This window comes from Thunnus thynnus, chromosome 16, assembly GCF_963924715.1.
Source record: "Thunnus thynnus chromosome 16, fThuThy2.1, whole genome shotgun sequence".
Lineage (NCBI taxonomy): Eukaryota > Metazoa > Chordata > Actinopteri > Scombriformes > Scombridae > Thunnus > Thunnus thynnus.
In genome coordinates, this window is record NC_089532.1 from 15,652,974 (window position 1) to 15,677,978 (window position 25,005).

The 25,005-nt window shown below is 40.1% G+C and overlaps 1 long non-coding RNA gene across 1 annotated transcript; it reads left to right on the top strand.

Moving 5' to 3' along the window:
• Positions 1-7,691: 7,691 nt before the first annotated feature.
• On the top strand, positions 7,692-9,806 carry LOC137200225 (uncharacterized). The gene is made up of 3 exons (XR_010931930.1): positions 7,692-7,888; positions 8,319-8,337; positions 8,602-9,806. It is a non-coding gene; the product is annotated as an uncharacterized lncRNA (long non-coding RNA).
• The last annotated feature ends 15,199 nt before the right edge of the window (positions 9,807-25,005 follow it).

The following is a 25,005-nucleotide window of genomic DNA, read 5'->3' on the forward strand; positions in this document are numbered from 1 at the left end:
TAAAATCAAGACAAAGGAAAAATTGTACATTTCACATTTACCTACTCTTATTCAAAGGAACCTAGCAATGCTGCTCAGTAATCATGATTGAGACACCACCATCAGATCAAGTGTAGAGACACTTAGCGGCAATCAGATCATTCAAGTGATTAGCTGACCATAAGCGCAAGAGGTGCTACATGGAGTAGACTTGTATAATAAACTAACAAGTCTCAACTCATTTTCTAAATTAAATAGTGCATGAGAGCAAGTCATTGTTTTCTTCCTTTAGAATACAACGTGAGAATGTAATAGCTCATTGTGAAAATGAAAGAAAATAATACTTCCCGGTAACCCCTACAATGAGAATTAGGGTATCAGGGCTTGAGATTTGCCTTAAGAAGATACTATGTCAATTAGAGTTTATTGACCCTCTAGAACTTGCCATCAGAAGCAAGAAAATTTTTTCCTCAGATACTCTGTAACCAAAGAAGTTCTGACTGACAGAGCTTACGGTACAGGATGCTTCGGGCGACGCTTCTGTCACCCTTAATCACAATCTGTGATTGGACAAAGACACTCATTAAGTAAAGTGGAGTAAAAACACATGTTTGTCCTTCAAATACACATCCCCAATCGATCAGCATCATTACACACCGATTAAAACGCGGTCTAAGTGCTCTTGAAGATATTTGATTGAACCCTTTGATGGTTGTGTTAGTGGATTGTTAATTAAGCCTGTGTTACTTTTGTGGTGTTTTACATTTAACATATACTTTGTGTTCACCCTGTTTTATTACAGTATTTTGCTATTCTGGAGACACTGCTTTGTTATTGATCATTAGTCAGTTTCACGAGGGAAAGTGCCATCAATAGAGGTGACTTTGACACTAAAACTGTCACTGGGAAGTAAAATGAAATAAGCTCTTTAATGGTTGAGACATCATTGTGGTCTATGTGATTGGGATCACTCTATTGTGTAGGATATACAGCTTGTTGAAGAGTGGCATATTTCAAAATGACACATTTCATTCCATTCTAAAATAGCCACTAAACATGACTATAAAATGGACCTTTTTTACTGCACATGATAATAATTATCATAATTGTGTAATCAGAAATCAGTTGCAGTAATGTTGCACATAAAACCGGAGCTTGTCTGCGTGTAATGAGTTCAAGCATCTCAGATGGAACAGTTTTAACCATACTGGCTTTATTCATGCTGGAAATGACGCAGACATAGATGGAATATTGCACATGCATAGAGGTTAGTTGAGGCTTCACTGTGGAAGCATTTGTTTCTTACTGGTTGATGTCTGTGAAGACAGTCATGCTGTGCTGTGTTTAGTCTATGCAGACATCCATGTGGAGTTGCTTGAGGATTTCTGTATTCAAGCAGGGAACAGTGAGTATACTTTACATTACCATGTGTCTTTGTGAGGTTGTGCGTGCATGCACATGAGGTGCCTTAACTCAGTGAACTAAACTTTCATCTTAAGTAAAGTGAAGCCCTAAACTGCACAACAGGCCTCTGTGCTGCATGGAGGTCTAACAGAACATTTCCATAGACCCACATCCACTCATCATACCTTCATACAGTCACACAACCGCCCACACACACACACACACACACACACACACATGCTTCACATACTCTGTACTGTCTGTCTTGCCATCAGCTAAACAGATGTGTGCGGTCACAGATTTCACAGTTAGCTTCCTCAAAGGGAAACATATCACTGATTATAAAAAAAAAAATCAAAGAAAGAAATACATCCCAGTAGGGTGGAAATAGGCCAAACACAGCATTTATTAGAATCATTTTCTTTAGTTAGGCAGGATGTTTGACTTATCTAGGAGCCAATAGGTCCTTGTTTTGATGAGACTGTCAGCATACAGATATGAAAACATAACAATCGACCCTTCCCATGTGCATAAAACACACAGCATATACACACCTGCTTCGCTTATCTGTGATGGAAAGAGAGAATGGAGATTGCAAAGAAAAACAATGATATTAGTGCTTTACGTCTCCAACCTCATCAATGGAGGCTGCTAGATTGAAATTGTGTATTAATAATTATATCCATCGCTTAAAAGCAATATGTCCTGTTGCTAAACTATGGTAAATAAAACATCACTCAATTTGAGAATATGATTAATTAACATTACTTTTATCATAAGTTCACAGCACGCTTCTTGTAACCTATTGTTATTGTGTTTAACATGAAATTCCAAACCATCTGCATATTCTTGAATGCAAAAAGAAGCTTTTCAAAGATACAAGTCACATTTGTCGCCCTGCACAAAGGGCTGCTACAATATTTGGACAGTGGCGCTGAGCACATTCCCATGAATTATGGGAAGTGACGTGAATAGAAAAGTCCTCTAATCAAATGTTTCTTTCCGTTAATGAAATGTCTCCCCTCTTATCTGGATCCCTTATGATCCATATGTTAATGTCTACTACGGAACTATTTATCTGTTCAATTTTGCACTCTCTCTCTCTTTCTCCCCATCTCTCTTATCTAAAATTGTGCTGTAAATTTGGCACTGTGAATGATTATGCTTATCGACCTGCCCGTAGACCTCATATTAAAATTTTGTGGCATGATTAGCCTATTTATCTATATAATTGGATTGGAGTTTGTGTCTAAGTGTGTATGTGTGAAAGCTGCTGATTTAAAGGACCAAGAGCAATAAATATTAAGAAAGATGGCCAACACAATTGTGTCGTAGATTAATTCCATTTGCATACAATCAATAGTTTCACCCTTGAAATTTTTTTGGAGTCTAATCAAGTTATACTTGCCTACGAGATTATTGAAAAGAAAACAACCTCGGGCATGGTGTAAAATGAGACAACATAGAATTTACCATGCTAGGGATTAGTGTCATGAGACCAGGGAGATTTGCACAGGCAAAATGTGAACACTGCAACACAATGCATTACAATAGTTTCCGGCATGGTGTAATTCATGCAAACATCCCAAGGCTATTTATACCACTCCACTAGAATCTAATTGTGTCCAATATATAATCCAACTAAGAGTTACAGTGGCAGGGGTTCAAGTCCTGTGTAACATGAATATTTAAGGGGTGCGGTGTTGAGGACAAGTGTGACAATTTGTATTTGCCACTGTTTAACTGACTGCCGTTAAGGATGCAGAGGTTTGAATGGAAACAGTGGAGCAAGTATTATGTTGAGTTCATTTGTGTTTTGCAAAAACTATGAGAAAAGATGTTGAAAATAAATTCAGACTAAATAAATGAGATAATGTGTGTGTATGTGTGTGTGTTGTATTTATTTTTTGTGGTGGGAGACCTTTGCACCCCATTAGGGTGTGATCTGAGAGGCATGCCTAACATAAAATTATGCTCTTAGCTTTTGAGTAGCACAAACACATACATACATGTGCACACACACACGCACACACACACACACACTCTTTCGTACTGTTTTGGAGCACAAAGTAAAGGAATTTCATTACCCCTCCGAAATTGATTGGGTAATGTTTTCCTGAAATCAATAGCGCCTCACTCAGTTTACTAATTGGATTACTTGTTTTTGCTCGAGGATGTCCAAATACCAAGGTAATGTGAATTGTTTATGAAATTATTACCTTGAAAGTAGAGGCTAATGTCAGTGACTAATGCACCTATATTTATTCATCTTTCACAAACACGAGATGCTTTCACAAAACACTCACAGTAATAATGTAGGTCGAGCTACTGCTGGCTGTGAATGCCAGTAACTGGGATATTAATAGCTTTAATACTAATCATTAATGAAGCTGTCCTTATTGAGGCTGCTATGAGGACACGCCGAGTGTTTATTAATCAGGGAATAATAAGTAATCCGTGAACATTAATGGAAATGGATGAGACTAATGGATGACGCCTGCTCTCTCCCACACTTAAGCCTCAGACTTCATTACTGACAGGCAGATTAGTGGAAAGGAGAAAGAGCATAACAGACTCCACCTGTGAACATGTGCATGCCCACGCAAACACACACTCTTTCTCTCCCTCCTGTGACAACATGATGGAACACTGTCAAGCTCATTTGCTCTTCAATAGACTATATGTAATTAACAGTATCCTCTCAGAGAAGCTGCTGAGAATAAAATGAATAGACATCAAATAAATCATCTGGCAAGGTTGACTTCTTCACTGCTTCCAATCTTATTATGACATTTTTCACCAATGGCCTCACTGCCTCAGAAGCCACTGTGGATGGATATGGGTGGGGGGGGGGGTAGTTGTGTGTAGCTGGTGGATAGATTTTTTTCTCATCCTCTTTCACTAACCATGACGACTGTAGTCACTCACTTCACAGTAGCTGTTGCAGCACAAAGTTAATTTCACCCAGGCCCTGAAATGTCCTTTAAACCATACTCCATGAGCACATACCCAAGCATCATACATCATCTGGATCTAATGTAGATGGGGAACTTTTATAATATATCCTGAACTGTTCAGATTGCGTATCGCTATCACATCAACCAAAGGGTTAAGCACTTAGGAGAGACATGACAATACAAAGTTCTCCCTGCTGCACTATAACATGCTCTGTGAAAGTGATAAGAGTGTCTGATCATGCATCCCAGCATTCTATATCAGTCTCTCTATAATGGATCCCCCAATGACTCCTTGTGGCTGCATTATTTAGATGGAATAAAATGCCGGAAGGAAGGCAGAAAGAAAGCTGGGATTCAGTGTTTCATAAACCAGGGAGTGTGATTGTCTAAATGTTGACTGGAGCCCATAACAATGGCTGTAGCTGTATTCGTACACTACCTTGGGGGTTATGAAAGACATCCAGGTTATTTATTTTTGTTGCTCTTAGTATGTGTGTGTGTATGTGTGTGTGTGGTCCAAGTATTCCTCATGTTGTGGGGACGTAAATCTGTTTAAACAGTCATGTTGTGGGGACTCGCCTTCATTATGGGGAAAAAAGCAAGTCCCCTTAACATAAATCAGTCATTTTAAGGTGAAGACTTGGTTTAAAGTTAAGGTAAGTTTAGGGTTATGTTAAGGTTAGAGTAACAGTAAGGGTTAGGCATGAGGTGGTCATGGTTAAGACTAGGATAAGTCTCCAGGAAATTAATGTAAGTCAATGTAATATCCTCTGAATGATGGAAATATGACTGTGTCTGTGTGTGATTGTGGGTAAGGGGTGGAGAGGAAAAAGTGGGAGAGGTGACAGACAAAGCAGCATCATCTGGTTCCATTTCTGACATGCTGGTTTTTTGAAAATGAAACCTCATGCACAAAATATGCTGATGAAAAACAATAAACTAAAGTTTTACAGAACAACTGGGAAATGCAGTATCAATTTGATTTATTTGTGTATTTGGACTCTCAACAGTTGCACTAGAGCTACAACTTCACTATCGATCAGTCTGTCAGTTATTTTTCTGATCGACTGATTAACCTGTTAGTCCATAAAATGTCAGACAGTGAAAAAATTCCCATCGCAATTTCAAAGAACTGAATATGATGTCGTCATATTGCTCGCTTTGTCTGATCAACAATCCAAAACCCTAAGGTATTCAATTGACCATCATATAAATAGAAAAAAGCAAGAAATCCTCATGTATTTTTCCCTTTTTTAAAATTAATTTAACAAAAACACGACATAAATCACAGTAAAACAACCCAACACAAACACATACCATATATCATCACAACATATATCAGCAGGCCTAACAACCTGTATAAGCAACAAAACATTAAAGGATAAAAAGAACAAATATTTCAAATTCTACACTAAATGTTTTTTTTTTTAGTTAAATACAAACTTTCTACCAGCCATCCACTTCAATAAACCTTTCCCACCCTTCTAAATGTTTTTTCTAATATCATCATTTGTGTTTGTGATATATCCTTATAGAATCCGGTCTTTAAGTCGTGAAAAATCAACCATTTCCGGGTCCCAGCTGGAAATGGCCGGTCCCAGGCTCTCGTCTTTTCAGCAGTGTCCCTTGTTGTTTGAATGGATCTGAATCAAAGAAAAAAAAAAAAAATATATATATATATATATATATATATATATATATATGGTAAGTTCTTCAATATGTTAACATAATGGTAACTTTATCCTTGCCGCTAACGTTACCCTTGTCCATGTTTATTTTATTAGCAACTTGTTATTCAGCAAAGCTAACTAGCTTAATGTTAAGTTAGTATGCTAATATTTGTGTCTGTATCATTAGCTTACACTTTACTTAGACTAAAATGCTTGCTAAGTGATCGTTAACTTTACCAAGATAAACTAAAGCCTGAATGTTTAACAATATTTTAGAAATTTGTACCAGACTAACCCTCACTGACTGCAGAAGACTTCCCTGATCTATGGCAACCAAATCTCATTTAAAATATCTTTCTGTGTAAACAATACTTCTCCATTATTCAAAATAAATTTGGAAATATTTTCTTAGAATGAATTCTATGTTGAAGGCTCAAGAAAGTTTATAACATTCCTCCTCTTTCTCCATCCACTCTGCCCTTTTATAATCGTAACTTCTTAGCAGGCAATTTTCCACTAAATCATTTGATTAATTTGTTTGTTTTTCAAATCATTTACTTGATCTCTAGATGCATCAGCCAAATTATCAATATTTAGAATCAGCTTCTCAACTCCTGCTGCTAAAGTTTGTTCTTTCAATTTCATTTGTTTTATTTGGGGGGTTTTTTCCAAGAAGAGTAAGCAATTGCCTGTCTTTTAAAACTACATTTGAAATCTTCCTAGACTAAAGGATTTGCTGTACCAATACAAAAAAATCATTAATGAATCTCTTAGTCTTGCCAACTAATTCCTCATCTTGGAGAAGACTCTGATTAAACTTACAATATCCTGGTCCATGTACATTTTCCAATACTGAAAGATTTATTCCAATAGAGTTACGGTCAGACTGTAATTTATCCTCTATTGATACACCAATTACTTTGGATATAAGAAAAAAAGAAATGACAAAGAAATCAATTCTACTCGCCTGGTTTTGCCTTCTCCAAGTGTATCTAATCAAATTTGGATTTTTAAATCTCCAAATATCAACTAAATCCAAAACCCTCATGTTTATGAAGCTAGAACCGGCCGATGTTTAGCATTTTTGCTATTTTTAATCATCATTGACTAATCGATTAGTCGTTTCAGCACTGGCTGCAACTACACTTTCTTGGCTCTACATCTAAAACTCAGACAGAATCAGACTTTATGTATTGAAAACCCAAACAAAACACACATGACAAGAGCAGTTAGTTTTGTTTTTGCCCATAAGCTGTAGAGACAGCCAAGGCCTGTACAGCCTGCAGGTATGAGACACTACAGCTTCACCTGATGTGACACACTTACTGTGTGTCACTTAGAGGTGACGTCCTACTTATCCCGGTCATTCAGTTGCTCTTAACTCTTGACAATATTGTAAAACAAACATAAATGCACTGAATGCTATACAGTATTTGTTTAGGTTAAAATAGAAGGTGCTAAAGTCATCTGACAGTGTATCAGTGAAGATGTGATTGTGCTTAAACTGAGGCAAACTGGGCCCAGGAAATTTCAGGCTGAACATAGGAACCTAATTTCTCTGTCAGTGAAGCATGGGCAACAGGGCACAGACTGAGGGATCTCCAAGCCGTGTGAAAAATGCCACTGATCATCATGCTCAAGCATTTTTTCTTTCTGTCATGGCTGTCGCCAGCGAGCAAAGCAGAGCCCAGAAGTCTCCATCATCAGCTTCAGACCCCGGGGACAGGAGAAATCACATTATATCTGCTGTCACACAAAGTCACTGTCAAGGTGTGGTAGAGAGAGCACACAGCAGCTCTGGTGTGATGCTGGAGACCCAGAAATACCTCAGATGCCTCATCTCAGCTCCCGGCTAAAACCAAGCTGCAATTCTAACAAGTGAGACACATTTCACAGTGATTTAAGGTAGAGAAACACCTCTCTCATCTCGTTTGTACTTACAAAACCTCTGTGTCTTAAAATTCTGTGCGCTGAGGTGATGGTGGAGTATAAAGAGTTCAATAGAAGGGATATGCAATTTAGTTAACCTTGTGTTCACTTCAGGCACTTCATCACAATTTGATAAAGAGGGTTTCATTTTAACACTGGCTCGCCCCCTCCAGGTTTTCTAATAAGAAGAACTGCCTATCAAACCTGCACTATGGGTGATGAAACCGCAGTGCAATAGTGAATGGAGAGGTGTAGAGCAGAGCTATGTGTATCAGCGTGCTTGTTCAGCACACACAAGCACGCACACTCACTCTCTCTCTCTCTCTCTCACACGCACACATTCTGCTCTGCTGACCATGTTGTGTTGATGGACTTCCAGAGGGACGGTGTCTCGGGAGGTAAGGCTGCTGCCCAACATGAGACAAAAAGAAAAAAAAAAGCAGGATTGTGCTGCCATGCTAGAGATGGAATTAAACACAAGCACACACACATACAAACACACAAAGCTCTGGAGGAAAGTGGTGTCACTTCACTCATTCAGCCATGTCTGTGAATCAATTTATCACTTTTTTTATCAGTCACTTCAAGCTGTAGTACGTGTAATCTCTGTTCAGTTGGTGTGGATTCGAATAATGCTTTTTCTTTCTTTTTTTTTTTTGTAGTGGGCGCAGAGAGAGAGAGAAAAAGAGGGAGAAAATATGTTGTTGGTTGACTGTGGTGCTGTTACTTTTTCTCCCAACTGCAAACTAAAGAATATCCAGTAGTTAGGATGAGTTTGTCATTGTTTAAGGCCCTTTAGGGATTGTATCTCATAAACCTTTCATAGAGTGTTTCCAGCGAATGTGAGGCATTTTTTAATTCCAAAGTCTTTGATTCTCTGGAGAAAACCAAGACACTGGAGCTTGCCACAGCGTGCTTATACTGTATCTGTGCCCGCCATCTGAATTCCCAGGGAACTTAAAAGCACACGCTTTGTTATTCATGATCACTGTAAGTTTCCATGGGTTGTTTGGCTTTCTCATCCAATTTATGTGTTCAACTTGTTAGTCATTCAGCACAGCGTGCTGGTTACAGATGTTAATGACACATCGGTTTAGATTGTTATTCAGTACATTAACATCCAACAGAGACTGTCGGCTCGACACACCCCGGACCTCTGGCTCTCTCTAACTCCCGTGGTAATGCCAGCCCACCCCTCCAGCCCACCTTGCACTCCCTCACCACCAGAGTGGAATCAGCAAAACCAGACCCCCAATCCCTCAGAGAGGCCAACTCTATTTCATGTCAAGAATAGCAATTGGGCCGTGTATGGCAAAAAGTTTGGTTTGCACTTTCCTTCCCCTTTGAAAGAACTAGGCTATAGTTGTGTACCAACGAGGTGCATTTTATAATGTTTACCACAGATGGTGACGAACACAATCAGCACATCTGAGAATGGCTTTTGTTCAGTGTAATATAAAGTATAGAGCCTTATTACTACAGTATGTCTAATAGGAAATATATACCCATTAACTAGGAAAAAAACAATTTGTGCTTTCATGCATTTGTTCTGCTTCAGTTCCTGGAAATGCATTTACATGCTGAAATATTATTAGAACCAGGACATACATACAGTAATTGTAAGGTGATAGATTATCGCAGGATAAAGAAGATGTAGCTTATTCTCTGCGAGTTAAAATGAGGTTGCACTGCATTATCCATCTGAGTTACATTAATTTCATCAGGGGCCACCATGCTTTAACACACTCTTTAGTCACACACGTAAACATGTATATGGCAGCCACTTACATATTTACCATTGGATGCAATTTGAAAAACCGGGCATAGACAAGTGAATGCTGCTGAGTATATAATAGTGGAGGGCACTGTAGAGACATTTTGCTGTACATGTGATGCTTTTCTCATCTTTGAGTAAATGGATGAGGTTGATTAGCTGCTGCTCATTATGACCTGGATGGTGGAGTGAGTTGAGCCTGGCAGATCTGGCCTCATTTCCCTTCATGTTGCTGCAAATTAAATGGATCCCATGTAGCACTGAAAGCTCAAAGCTTGGCCTTGGTCTTCATCTGATGAAATGGTACATCTGTTATGGGAAATAGGATGTGTGTGTGTCGGGTGTGTGTGTGTGTGTGTGTGTGTGTGTGTGTGTGTGTGTATGAGAGAGAGAGAGAGAGAGAGAGAGGACGCGATGGAGTGAGTGAAGACAGAAAGAAAGAGAGGGAAAGGGAGAAAGAGAAGGTAAATAGATCAATACACCCCACTTCACCATGGGCCTACTGACAGAGTAAGTGAGAGAGAAAGTGAGAAATGATAAGACCATAGCACTGTAAATTCTTCTTCTACACTGCCTGGTGCACCGTGTTTCTCTGCATGTTGAAGAGATGTCAGAGAGAAAGACCCTAGATCATAAGGTCAGTCTTAAAGACAGGACATTAATATAATGATCCATTTCTGCGCATTCAAGAGGAGGCAGGATCTCTTAGCTTCAACACAAGGAGCCATGCACCTCTGGGTTCCACAGTGGCAGATGATGTATGAAGTGGCTGCTCTGTTTATAGGTGAACAGTAAGAGAAGAGAAGAACAAAGAGAGAGAAGTGGAAAGAACAGTAAGCAAGGGAGGGGAAGAAATTGAAAGAGTGGTCCTATAGCGCTGCATGAACAAAGCGTGGTGTTTATTTTCAGCCAGCACAGTGGTCACACCAGCCCATATGGTGCATTTTTCACACTACATGTACAGTGCTGTCTATGCTCTAACCTCTACCTACAGCTTCAACATATGCTGGGTAAAAGACATCACAGATTATGCAAATCCCTTTTTTGACACTTTTTGGTGACAGGGTTCTCCTGTTCCACCCTGTTTGTGCTGAGCAGGCTTTTTTTTTTTAGGTGCTGACGCTTAATCTCAAACATGGTGAAAAGAATCAGCCGACCCACTGCTCACTGCAGGTGAACGTATGAAGCACACTTACATGAAAAGACAATGACAGACATTTATCAAGCAGAGTATTGAGTGTCACAGGGGAAGTGCTGATGTGGGATCACTGACGAGGTCCTTTTCACATCCTCATTCATAATAAAGAAGGCAAACGTTTTCTACATCAGTGCTCTCACTTTTTGTGAGGGTGCGCTGATGTTGGCCAGTATGTTTCACACTTTTTTTTTTAACCAAATGAAATCATACTTTTGCTATGTAGATATGCTGTTATTTGGAAGTTTTTCAAATAACTTGTGATTCCATATTGAGTGTATGTAGATTTTTTGTATTTATCTTGTTCATTGATATAAAACAATATAACTATAGTAGTGACTTAAAAAAGAATGTAAGAAGGCTAAAATGTTGATGGAAGTCACTCTGTGCATTTCCCAATCTGGTCTTTAGACCTAATTGACTGACCTGGAGCACATTTCTCAGAGACAAAGGGAAAAGACCTATGTATTTATATTTTATAGCGTCTGCTTTCTCTCTCCATATCTCTCCCCCTCTCTCTCTGACAAACGCACACATAGAGTGCAAAGCCGAAATTAGCAAGCCCATAATGATTGGGCACTGGGAACTACGAGGCAAGGAGAGATGCGGATTGAACTCCATTAGCACTGAACCGAGAGAACACCCAGCATGACTCTCACCTGCTTGCTTTGAGACCCCCCAAATAGGCCCACATCTCCAATTCCCTGATAAACATGCACACACACACTCACACACACAAGTAATCTCACACACACACACACACACACATACAGTAACCCTCAACTCTGACCCGACTAAGCTAACAGGATGTGTTGTGCATCTATAAACATGAGTTCCATCTGCAGAGAATAAACAGATACATGGATATGCATGCACAATGCAGGGTGTAGCTTTGCATGTTACGCTCAAATGCTATCCTTTCAATCATGGCATTCAAGCCACAGATGAAGTGTTTTTTACCCAAATGGAAAGGAAATGAAAATAAATTTGTTTTGCAACTGGAGAGCTTTAGTTCCTTTGGTAAAAATTGGAACATTAATGAAAGTCAGGGCAGCATCTCTATCTACAACTTATCGCCATTGTCATAACAGAGTGGTGATGTCACGAGTCTGTGTTTGTGTGTGTATGAGTGAGAAGAAGGAAGAGACAAAGAATGACAGAAGATGAGACAGTTATGTGTGGCATATTATGCACAACTGTAAGAACCAAATCAAGCAGCAAAGCAAATGAGTGGTAGCGGCCTTTAGGGAGAGCCAGTCATTTGCATGGCATTTAGTGGAGAGGCAACATGACAGCTAACCACTCCACAACATGCTGTCAGACTACCGAACCTGCATAAAATCTGCTTATTAACACCATTCAAACTTTTGTTGTGGAATTTATAATACGGTCTTATCATTGGTACAGAGCTACTCGTGCCTTTCTGAACTCATTACAAAGTGTGGCATAGAATGACTTATTGTTTTTATGAAATGGTGATAATGCATCTATCAGAAACCAAGATACTAGGTTCTATAATGCACAGTGAGTGATGCACTGGATTAATAGATTTTTTGGCCACCTGGGAGCAGCACAACAAGCGCACAATAAAGCTAAAGTGTTAGCAAACAGTGGCCTTTTTACACATCCAGCCAACACAGAGCAATATTAACATTTGGAGTCATGTTTCTGGCCACCTGGTGAATGTAAGTCCAATATTCACTCTCCTTTTGGCTGTGTTCTGGCCTCCATCAATTCTTGGGGTAAATATCCAGCTCTTTAGCTGCTCCACTATGTTCACCTAGTTGCTAACACTTTCTGCCATTTGGTGGTTTATCAAAACTTTTTTGGCTTAAAACAGCTGCCTGGTGTATCTGGAAATGACTCTAATGAGAGCAGTGAGACTGATTCAAAACAGTGAAGTGAAGTTGTGGGCCATAAAACCTAAACAATCACCTGCAAGGCACTAAAACACTCCATAGAGTTGTGGGGAACTGTAAAGTCGGGTGATAATTGGATTTGTATATATGTACAACATCTTTTTCAAATTACACAGTTATCTGTCTTTTGTTTCATCGATTACATAAACATATTGATCTGTGCCACTGAAGAAAGTTAACTATTAAATAAACAACATAATAAGTAAGTGTTTGTCTTCTGCAAAGCAATATCATCTTCAACATTAGTTGAACAACACTGGCAGTAGGGAACACATACTGTAATGGTCATTCTTGCTTATAGCATTAAAACTGATATAAGTATAAGTATAAGTATTTCCCAATGGTATGAACTAACTACAAAACTGAGGGCCAGGAATTTGAATTCTTTTTAAAAAATAACCTTTTTTATGTGAGTATTGTCACTTTGAGCTCATGCAACCACCTACATGAACCATTATGATACTGCTACGTCTAAAAAATCATATTTTCAGTCTTAGCTTTGTGAGACCTGTGCAACTGTAGCGATACTATTAAATAATGAATAATTCACCATACATGCATTCACATATAACCGTTGCTCCCATGTTAATGACTGCCACTGTCATTCCAGGAGCCTCCCAGTCCAATTCCCTTTGCTGCCTATATGTCTCTTCAGGCAGTTAGCAGTGATAAAGACAGAGTATCACTCAGCCCTCTCATCTGGAGTTCATCATCTTCTAATGCTTTGAATAAATCCAAAGTCATGAGGAGCGTGGGACTACATTTTGTAAGTTATTCAATTAACTAATGAGGAACGTTGTCTTGTTAATAACTGATCGAGGATCGTCATTAAAGCATAATCTAACAGCTACGTTACTCCCTCTCCACCCATTCTCCTCAAACTGATCATTATATGCCAAGTGGCACAGTCATTGTGGTACAGTGGCTTCCAAAGTGTTTCATCAAGAATTTTCATGCGAAGCAAGATCAAGTCAGAAGATTGTGATTGATGTCGTGGTGCAGAGAACAATCAAGGATCCCCGATTTGTAACAAACTTCAGTAAAGCAGTTTTAAACTGTGCTTAATGATGTATACCCCTTTTGTTTTGCATATTTATTTGATATTCATGAAGTGTCCAAGCACACCGACTTGACGTGCGTCTCCATGGTGATAAATTATTGAGAGGTCTTTTCAGTGAGGCAGTTGAAAAGCAACTCCATTAATAATGAACAAGTCTGTGTACTCTTATAATTGTGTTATTTTCCCTGGAAAGTTGTGTGCACCAGCTTTCAATCTCCCTTTGTTGGGTGGCTTTGATATGTGGACACTGGGCAGCACTTAGGAGCATGTTCTTTAAATGGGGCCATTTGGTGTAACCTTCAGACATGATGGGGATTCATCAAGTTGCTCTTGTTGGTGTTTAGCGCAGTGATTGTACAAACTAACACACTTTGCTTGAACAAATTTGGTTTTGTTTGTCGCTAGCATGTTGGCCTGTTTTACTCATCCATCTGAATGTGCTTATATTGCACACAAAAGGATAGAAAATTCTTTCTTGTTGCTGTTTTGAAATTCTGGTCTTTTCTTCCCAACAAGATTACTCCCTTCGATCATATGCCAACCCTTGCCCTATTGTGAGCAGTAAGCCCTAATGTTAAACCCTTGGAATAATTCTGATGCTGAGAGACACTGGAGCACATTAGTAGACTTTTGCCAGAATGCACCACCATGAAATACCGGTAGTTTCATCAGTGAGAGGTAGAGGCCTGTTTTCAACAGAGTAGCTTCAGAGCTGGTTTGGTGAGAGGATTGGAGAGGACATGTGTAATGTGTGTGAAAGGATGTCCTGTTGAGTGAGAGCCAGCCTCATCTGTGCCAGTTCCCTACCTCTCCCTCAGCCCTGCTACCCCCCCCCCCCCCCCCCCACCCCCCCCCCTTTCTTTTTCTGTTTCTGCCACTCTGTTCCTCTTTGTCTCACTTTCTCTCTCTTGTGTCTTTCTGTCTCTGTAATATCTCCCATTTCGTTTTAACATACAGACGAAGCAATTAAAACACACACTCTATGCCCGATGTCTCACTCAAGTGCAAACACACACCCACACAATCTGTCTCCCTGCTTCTCTCTCTCTTTCCATCCTTTTTTCCCTTCTTTTCTCTCATCCTCAGTCAATTATACAGATGTCTAATGCTTTCTCCCTGCTGTAGGGAGCAGACAGAGCATCTATCATCCTCGGGGGGATGGTGGTTGGGGGGGGGGGTGCGAGCCCCACGCTTTGCTCTGCAGCAGAACACTCATTCCTCTGGGCTGGAAGGACGCCAGTCGACTGGGGATCAAACTTTGGCCCTCGGCCCGGCAGCAGGCTTCCACAGCTCCCTCCCTTCACCACCAGATCTGGGCCACTTCCATGTGGGCCAGCAGCAGGCAGCTTTTTTGCTGGTATCTAATCTGTTGTTTGTTCTTGCGAGTGTGCAGTCGATGAGCAGAGGAGGATGTTGGGGAGGAAATAGAAGGGAGAAACATGCCGGTATCAGAGATACCAGCAGAGCCTATGTGGCCTAAAGGTGATGTTTGCCAATCAGATTTCTGGGGATTGAATCAGTAGGATACGACATACAGGACACATGCAAGCACAGTTGGAGTGTGCATGCTCTACAATTCTGTCAGGCCATGATACTAAAATATTTTAACATGGCTCTTTTAGCCAGTCAGGGTTTTCTCTTCATATATACTACCCACACAGGTTAGAAAAGTGCAGTAACTATCCCCTTCTCTCCACTGCAAACAAGCTGAGATAGAGAAAATTGTGGGGTGAGTTTAGGCCAACTGACAAGCGACAGAAAAGCTTTTTTCCAAATGTTCAATTTCTTCGCTGAAAACCAGAAATAAGGCAGACAAGCAAAATGCAAATAAAAGAATCTCACCTCATCAATATCTCAGCCAAGTCACAGGAGGTACGAGAGGTAAGGGTGAGTTCATAATCAAAACAAACTCTATATTTCATTAGTTTGCAGATACATTTCTGCCTGGCTTGGCCAATTTTGCTGACTGGAAACTCAAGCATTCAGAGTTTTGAGGGTAACATTCTTTCAGTCGAAACACTGGGAGCCTCTTGGGGCCTGTGATGCTTTACAGAGATGTTTTTAACTTGTGCAGCCTGCTTGGATTCAGATACAGCGTTAAAAAAAAAAATATTAACAAATAAATTATGCAGCATAAAAAGATTTGCAGGATGTATTAACTGTCAAAACATATTATGTTCACATCCACCAGCAAAAGTATTGAATACCATACATCATGTAAAACATCCATTAAGCAAATTCAACCTCCTACTTAACAACAAAACTCTAAGAACCTACAGTATATTGCCTGCTATCTCAGTATACTGCAACTCTGATATACTGAGTAGTCTATATTCCAAAAGGTCAGGGGTTAACAAGTGAAACTGGATGCTGTGCCTGTGTCTGTGTGGGTGAATATAGGAGTGTGTAATCAATACACAGACGCAGTTACCATGGCCTGTTGGAAACATTCCTGCCTTAGGGTGAGTAAGAAAGCAAAACTACACAGTATAAAGGTGGGAAGGGGTTGTGTGGTCTATAGTGATGTGTGATAGTGATGGTGGTGTTGAGAAAGAAGGGGCTGGAGGTGGATACAACCCTGAAATGAGAGCGAAATAATGATCCTGGCATCCTCGCAGTTCAGGTACACCATAACCTCTGCCTACATGTAGTCAGCCTCTGTGTGTGTGTTCACAGGCGTTGCAACTGCACTGAAAGTGCAGGGGGAAATAGCAATTCCCAGCTGTCAGCCTGACCTGCAGGTTAGCCGCTGTACTTCTGCCTGACCGGCTGTAAAATTAGGAGCAAACAAGGTGCTCTTTAAAAACAAGGGCTAGCATCCAAAGCCGTGTCTCTCTGGGGTGAATAATTCATATTAAAAACATCACTCACAAAAGCACTAAAAATATGCCCAAGGCTCTGAAGACCCAATGATGTGCCAAGCTGAGGAAGGCTTGTATAAAATGCACACGTTGTGAAGGAGGAACACTGAGTCCTCTCACTTGGAGGTGTGTTGTTATAAGTAGATCATGAAAAAAAATGATCCTCCTGCAGCTAAAACCAATCCTCCTGTTCTAGAAATAAGTGCACATAGTAATAGAGTTGAATTTCCCCATGTTGTATTCTTTTTTTATCATTTCAAATTGGATATACTCTTGATATATTCTTAACTAAAGCGGGTCACTGAGCTTGGAGTGACTCTATTACTCAATGAGTCACACTAAAATTTGCTTCTTTTTTTTTTTTTTTTTTTTTACAGCAGCATGCCTTTTCAATCTCATTTTAAACAGATGCCATGGGCTTTGCAATGCACCCAAGAAAATAAAGTAGCTCTTATTTTCCCTCTGAAGAACATACTGGGAGTAATAGACAGAGGGAAAATGTTGATCTCCCAACAATCCTTCTTTGTGTATAATACAGCTTTACTACTCGCAAATGGATAGGGTTTGAATCAGCAAAATGTTCAGAGAACAATTGCAGTAAGATAATGGAGCTTTGGTAAGACCAAATATGAATCATGCATAAAGGCGGAAAATATACCTCAACCATTCATTCTGGTTAGAGGACATGAGTTAGTATTGTGCTTTACAAATGCTATATGTAGCTTTCAGTGCCCCAGTAAAATAGGTCAATAGATTTTGTGTGCGTCTAATCTCTGATCAGATGGTGTTCTCATCCAGGGCTATTAATGTGCTGATCCACTAATTGGGAGAGCTTGCTCTCTTAATGCAATGGCCTTCTAAATGTGTCCGTCCCAGTAATTTAATAATGGCCATTTCATGCTACTCTGACTTTTCAAACAGCTTGCTCGGGGCAGCTACAGGGACTGGTTATTGATTGAAACTCCTAGGCCGCCTGGGCTAGGCTGTGGGTGAGAGAGGCTGATCAGCCTGCTTCCCAGAGTCCAGATGCAACCACAGTCCCCCTCCCTCTTCTCCACATGCTACTCATAAACACACAAACACGAAGCATAGGCACACAAAGGAACAAGTACATACATAAATGTGTTCATTCCACTGAGATCATCTGCACCAGGATTGATCAGTGGAGCAGATGAGAGCTTTAAATGGAAAAGAAAAAAAAAAGTAAAATCTTGGGGAAAAAAAATGTCATAGAAGTCTGAAAGGAAGGCATGGGACCTCTTCAACAGCTATCTCATTCTCTTACTTCCATGTGCAGCTCTGTGTATAGTCACTGGGGCCTAGTGCCTGTGTCTGAGGAGTAATGAGGAGAATGCCGAGGAAGAGAGATAAGAGGAAGAGTGATGGGGGTCAGGCTGCAGCGTCGCGGGCAGCCCTCACGGACCTCACACACCACCCTCCTCCCCCTCCGACAGGCTGTCCAGGACACCGTTTGTTTGCACAAGGTGATAAATAATTTGGCCTGTGCTGACATGGATTAATGTGGCCCTTAGCCCCTTTTCCTCCCTCTGTGTTCGGTCACTGAAATGTTTGGCCCCTCAAACTGGCTCCCCCTTAATGGCCAAAATGCATGAAATTCTTATCAGCTTTGAATGCCAGGGACCAAGAAGTGACCCTCCTGGTACTGAAAGGGGATCATGGAACTTAAGGATGTTTTCATATATTTAGATCAGTGCCCTGGACATGTTCCCCTGAGGCATTTACAAGAATTTCAACAGAGTTTTGTACCACCCAGTGCGCACTTTGAAATGTTTTCTACTCCAATTAGGAACACTTGAAATGCTTAATAATTTTTTTCAAGAGCATTTGAAACAATTGAAACAAAAAAAACATAAACAAGAGAGAAAAAACAATCCTCCATTTTAAAAAAAAACCCACAAAGGGAATAGTGATTAATGTGATGAACATAAACTGTACTTTATAGTGTGCAGCAATTTATAGTAAAAACACAAATTGCACATGCAACCAGAGTCAACTGATATATTCCTGCCCACAACACACAATCTATTGCAATGGGTGTATCACAATGTGAGAGTATGATTAAATGTTTGATGCATCAGCATCATAATCATACAGCCTTAAACCAGTGATGACAGTGACAGTTGGGCTGAGAGTGTGAGTGCTAATCACGCTCAGTAATTATAAATACTTGAGATAATTGCACTGTACTCTCAGGTCCATAGTGAAAGGGTTTTTTTTTCATTCAATAAATTTGGCTCATTTGGTCTCATTTGTAGAAAGTTCTTGCTTACTTTGGGGCAAAAATGACAACTGCTCCACACTGTAAAAAGACCAACACACTCATCTTCTGAACAAACTATCTTACACTACTCAGCAAATTAAAAGGTGGTTTCTTGTCTTCTTTCCAGTTTTTTTGTCTTCAGCTGGGTGTTTCTTTTCAAAGTACATTATTAGAGGCTCTTTAAAATATCTAAGATGTTTCTTGTTTCAATAATTAAACAGTGTACAGCTAAGGGCTCTCGTTATAACTCTTAATGTGCATACCCTATGGCCTTTATCTTTGATCTTTCATGCTACTCAGTGTGCTTTTGCATAATTTCAACTATAACGAGAAACACTTGAGCTGCCATATCCTTCCTCCCTCCTTGCTCCTGCTCTGTCTCGCTCTTTCGTACATTAAACAGGGGAATGTTTCACTGTTCAGTTGTTGCAGATGTTAGATGCAGTGTGCTCATGTATGATGCACAATGATGGACTGAAGCACTGACTCTGCATGTACATAAATGGTCATATTTGCATACTTGAGTGGCTTGAGTGGGAAGTTGTTTTGATCCGTTTTTGAGGACAGTTTTTTCTTGTGTTTTGTGTATTTAAATGTGTTGAGGACAGTGTGTCTGTGTCTGTGTCTGTGTCTGTGTCTGTGTGTGTGTGTGTGTGTGTGTGTGTGTGAATGTGTGTGCATGTGTGTGTGTCTATTTGTTTTCTTGGGGGTCCCAGCTCAGACCCTGCAGAGCTCCATCATCCCTAGTCCAGGCCCCGGCAGGCATGGGTCACAGCTCCTCGCATCATGAAACACTCTTCATCAGAGCTTGGCTACCATAACTGCACAGACAGTTCATCCCAGTCCACATCTCTCTCTGTCTGTCTGTCTGTCTGTCTCTCTCTCTCTCTCTCTCTCTCTCTCTGTCTCTCTCTCTCTCTCTCTCTCTGAGGCCAGATGCATAAAACTCTGTGCAAGTTCAATGTGTAAAAAAATGACTATTGTGCACATGTGCAGAAGCTGGACCATAAATTGACATCGACATATCCTTAATCAAGTGTTTGCATGTAAATATCTCTGTTCCATCTGTAGACCTAGCAGTGAAAAGACAGCAAAGAAGTGCAGTTTCAGTGTCTGTCTGTGTCACATTGACAAAATCCTCTAACAACGCCTGAGCAGCAATCGTTACGCACGACCACTACACAGAGCAGCAGCTTTTTATAGAGTCTATACTGTCTTTACTACATTAATTCATTACAGATACATCTGTAAACCATCACCAGCAGCCACATCAACCTACAGAGATGTAATCAGTAATGATTTAGTTTATAGCACCCATATCAAAACAGAGCTACAAAGTGCTTCACAATGACAAGAACATAAACACATGGAAATAAGATGATCAAACAATTGAAAACAATACAGCAGACAACATAAAAAGGATCATAAAAGCCAATTAAAGGCTCATTTGTCATTTTTATTTCAATTAATGTCTTCAATTACTTGATTACTAGCTAGAAAAACATGCATGGTTTTCTGTGTATATCTAAGTATATCCACATTCTTACCACACTTTTGGTTTGTATAAATATGTGTAAATGTCAGTGTGTTAAAAATACTTGTTAGCATGTGGGATTGTGTATGCTTGGTTTTGTGCTTACACATATATTTATATATGGTCCCTTATATTTAAAGTGAAGAAGATGTCCTAATCTTTTCAGCAATGTATTTTATAGTAAATGTCAATTATAATATTTTGATGCAACCTGTTTTGCCATTTAATAGACAAGGAAAGTACTATTATTCTGTAATATCAGGTGCTTGTTTACAGAATCAGCTACAGTGCCACATGACATCATTGTTGGCTTCCAGGATTAAGCACACTGTAATTAACATTAAGTAGCCCCCATGTCCTCACCTTTTTTTTCTAAACCCCTGCCTCTGTCTGTCTGTGTCTGTATCCCTGTGTCTTTCTTTTTCCATCTCTCTCAATCTTTGTATATTGACTATGAACTGGCTGTAGCTCCGAACAGCAGGCCCACACAGACCAAAGCACTAGCGATGGCGGATTAGTCTGTTGAATTATTCAAAGCCGAATTCCCCATTGAAATGTGTAAAAGGTCCCTTGCTGGGTTTAAAAACAGAGAGTACAGTTGGAGCTGACAACAAAAGGTTCAACTTCAAATAAAAGGCCCCCATCACTTTACTTCATTTGCATTGCAAGTTATTCATTTTAACATTAGACTTTTGTTCTGACTTAGTGGCAAAAAAAATTTAATCATGTTTAAAAAACACTGATTTTCCGGGGGTCTTCTGTTGTTGGCTGGTTTGACACACAAACCAAAACAATTAACACCACAGAGTGCTTAGAAAAGTCTATTTTTATTCACTTTTCCCCAAAGTTTCCGACAAGATGCTAATGGTAAAATCTTGCTGTAGATGTGCAATGCCTTGCCATGTTTCATGATGTGATGTAACACTGAGCCAATATTTCCTAAATAATTGTACACAGTGTTCATTCAGCACAACAATGTGGGCTGAAAATACCTTGTCCATATATTGCTGATGTGTGTACTTAAATTGAGCAGTAGAATGCATAGTGGTGAAATAGGGTAGTGAGACAAATTTGACAGCAGATTCAACGTACAATTTTGTTTGTGAGATTATTTACTGTTTACTATATAGTCCACCATATACATATAATTTTATAATGTTGTCTCGATGCTCAGTGTGAATCATTATACATATAGTGGAGTCATATGATCCCCCAATAGAATGTACAAGTAGTGTACACAGGCACCCTAGTAGCCAACTGGTTAAGATGCATACCACATAACTGCAATGTCTGTGGTTCAATTACAGCTGTGGACCTTTTGCTGCATGTCATGCTCTTCTCTCCACCCCTGTTTCCTGTCTCTCCAAATTTTCAGCTGTCACATAAAGGCAGAAATGCCATCAAAAAATATAGGAGCTTTTTGACTTGTAAATACCAGCATCGAACAAGTCAACATCCTAGTTGTAATCATCAGGGGGAAACTCTTTTCCTTTTTTTCTGAAATTTTTGATATATCCAACTTGGCACTAAGTAATACAACAGTGCCTGAAAAAGCCACCAATCATGCATGCTTCACATCAGCCAAAGTCTGTGGTTTCAGGTAATATAATGCATATACTGTATACTGACCATACAAGTATTTTTTAATTCTCACATGACCACCTCTGCAATAATACACCTGTCTTGAGGTGTCCAATTACATAAATCCTTCAACTCCTAAACATGAGAATCTTTCTTGTCACTCACTTCCATCCCACATGACCTGAACATGGTATAACTAACATCTTACCATCTTGTAGTGTGTGCAAAAAAAAAGGACAAGCTAAAATGCCAGATAAAATGAAGACCTGAGTGATGTATGAAGCTTTTTTTGTGTTATTTTCCCCATCTGACATACTATATATCCGCATAGAATTACCTATATAATTAGCAGTGAATAGTGAATAAGCGAACAATTTTGAACACAGCCTTATACGAACACCAGTACCCAAGTGTAAATACATTGAACACTTTATATCGTAGAGAGAGACACTGCTGAAGGCTTTATCCTCCATTATGAAGGGACAGTGCAGCACCTGCTAACACACATCCCCATAGGAAAACTAAATCCACAAGACCAACAGCAGCACACAACTACAGTATGAAATGCTCTGTACCCCAGAGAGGTGTGTGTGTGTGTGTGTGTGTGTGTGTGTACAGAAAGGGTGTGGGGAAGGTGGTGTACCTTGATGAGGGAGAAGAGATGGAAGGAGTACTTCAAAGCAAACAGAATGAGAAATGCTATTTATGTGTATCAATATATGTGGAGTTTCCCCATTGAGCTTTCCTTAAAATACCTCCCCACTGCCCTATACATTCCTCTCTCTTTCGCCTGGTGTATATCAAAGAGAGGGAGAGCGACAGATATATAAACACATTTCTAAACACATTTTTAGGCAGGTACATAACGGAAAAGTGAACTTAAGTGAGGGCACTTCAGGTGCCTGCTACATACCTCATAGAACGGGGCCCCATGAATGGATCTGCACAATGTGCTCTGACTGTATGTTCTATTATGCCCCAAGAATGGCAGACATTGCAAATCATTTGTTAGCATGAAAATATGTAAAGGGGGTAAATATGGATTTATGTCGAGGAGCGGCCGCACCATCAAAGCATCACACTCTGATGCCAGTGGTGGAGTTCAATAAGCTGGAGAGATGAAAGCTAATGAAAGGCAAACACAAGAAGGGTGTTGGTGGTGCATGGGAGGAGGTATGGAAGGAGAGAGGGAAGGAGGGAAAGGGTATTTGAGTGAGTGAGGGAGGGTGCGTGTGAGCAAGGAAGGAATACAGACGATGTGAGATGTTGTCTGGTGTGGTCCAATCAAGCCACAGGATATAACAGTAGTCAATAGCGAGAGATGAAAGGGATCTCGGTATGGAGGCTGTGTGGTCTCAGGGAGGACTTGTGTGCATGTGTGAGCCTTTGTGTGTTTGTGAGCTGGTGCGCGTGTGTGTGTATGTGCGAGCATCAATGAATAAGGGGTTGCCAATGTGTTGTGTGTTCCTGCCAAGCTGGTCCATGCATTTCTGCGCTGTAGCAGTGAATATGTAGCCAGGAACACATGCCCATTGCCCTTGCTGTTGCACATTATAGATGCTTCCTGCAGAGTCCCATGGGTACAGTACACTATGTTCCAATCAAGCCGCCTTAGATCATACCTATCTACTGTACTGCAGTGACTGTATGGCATGACCATGTTTGCAAATCAGCCAGACGTGAGGGAACACAGTGAAAGAACAGACTCATGAACAATTTGATTAGCATATTGCCATTACATCTCTGTCTTTATTGAAGGTAACATGCTGTGTAATTGCACACCTTCTTTAGAGACTTTCATCCTGTGTATTAAACCTACTACACAGCTTGAGTCAGGCACTGCTGTTGATAAGGATAGGCCTGGGATATAAAGTAGTTTACTGCTAAAGTTGTGGTGTTTTTGTGAGTGAATAATGCATGTATTTCAGTCATGGCTGAGCTAATGGCACACAGGCACTCATTAGCTATTTCTGGCTAAGTTTCAAGCTTTGGCCCATAAGCCCTTAAGTGTACATGTCATTGACGAGACAAATCCAGCCTCTACTCCACTGCTGAAAGAGCCCCACACCCTTCTGATGCATACACACGAAATACACAAATTCGTAACTGGCCTCATACACTCTTTCTTTATGTATGCTCAGTGTATCCTAAAGCTCAGTGAATGAAAATGTGGATCATATTTGGCAAACCTGTATTTCTCATACACAAATTAGGTAACTCTCCATACATCATCTGCACTACGCCTACACTTTAGTAAACTGCTGATTGTGTAGAATGTGTTCTGGGCATAGGGGAGTAGGGTTAAGGCAACACCTGTAGAGAAACAATGGTGGCTTGTTTGAAAAAGAAAATAAAAAAACTCATCTTAACTCTTTGCCATATTTTTATTGATTCTGATTCTCCTATCAAGTGCAGTCCTGTTTGTTACTATCCTATATTGCATGGCTTACATTGGGGAGAGCCGTATGGTCATTTTCACACTCCAGTGCTGACCTGTGAGGTGCACTGGCATGGGCTAGGTAATTGCTTTTTACAGAGAGGACCATTTCTAGTGAAAAGATGACCACACATGCATTTGATTTGGTTTGGTTTGACTCAGCAGTGTGAAATTGATGATGCCAATATTATCAAATATGATTTTTTTTTCATTAGTTTGTTTGCTCTTGTTGGTCCACTTGCTTCCTATTTGTGGTACGTACAACAGTGCAGCAAACATGTCTGAACTAGGATGTTTGAGCATATACTGTAAGATCAGTTTGACTGGGTTGGTTCAGTTAGCGGTATATAGACAACTGAGTCCCTGTGAATCATAGCACTGCCATCCCCTAATTGGGGAGATCAGATCATCTCTGCATATTAAT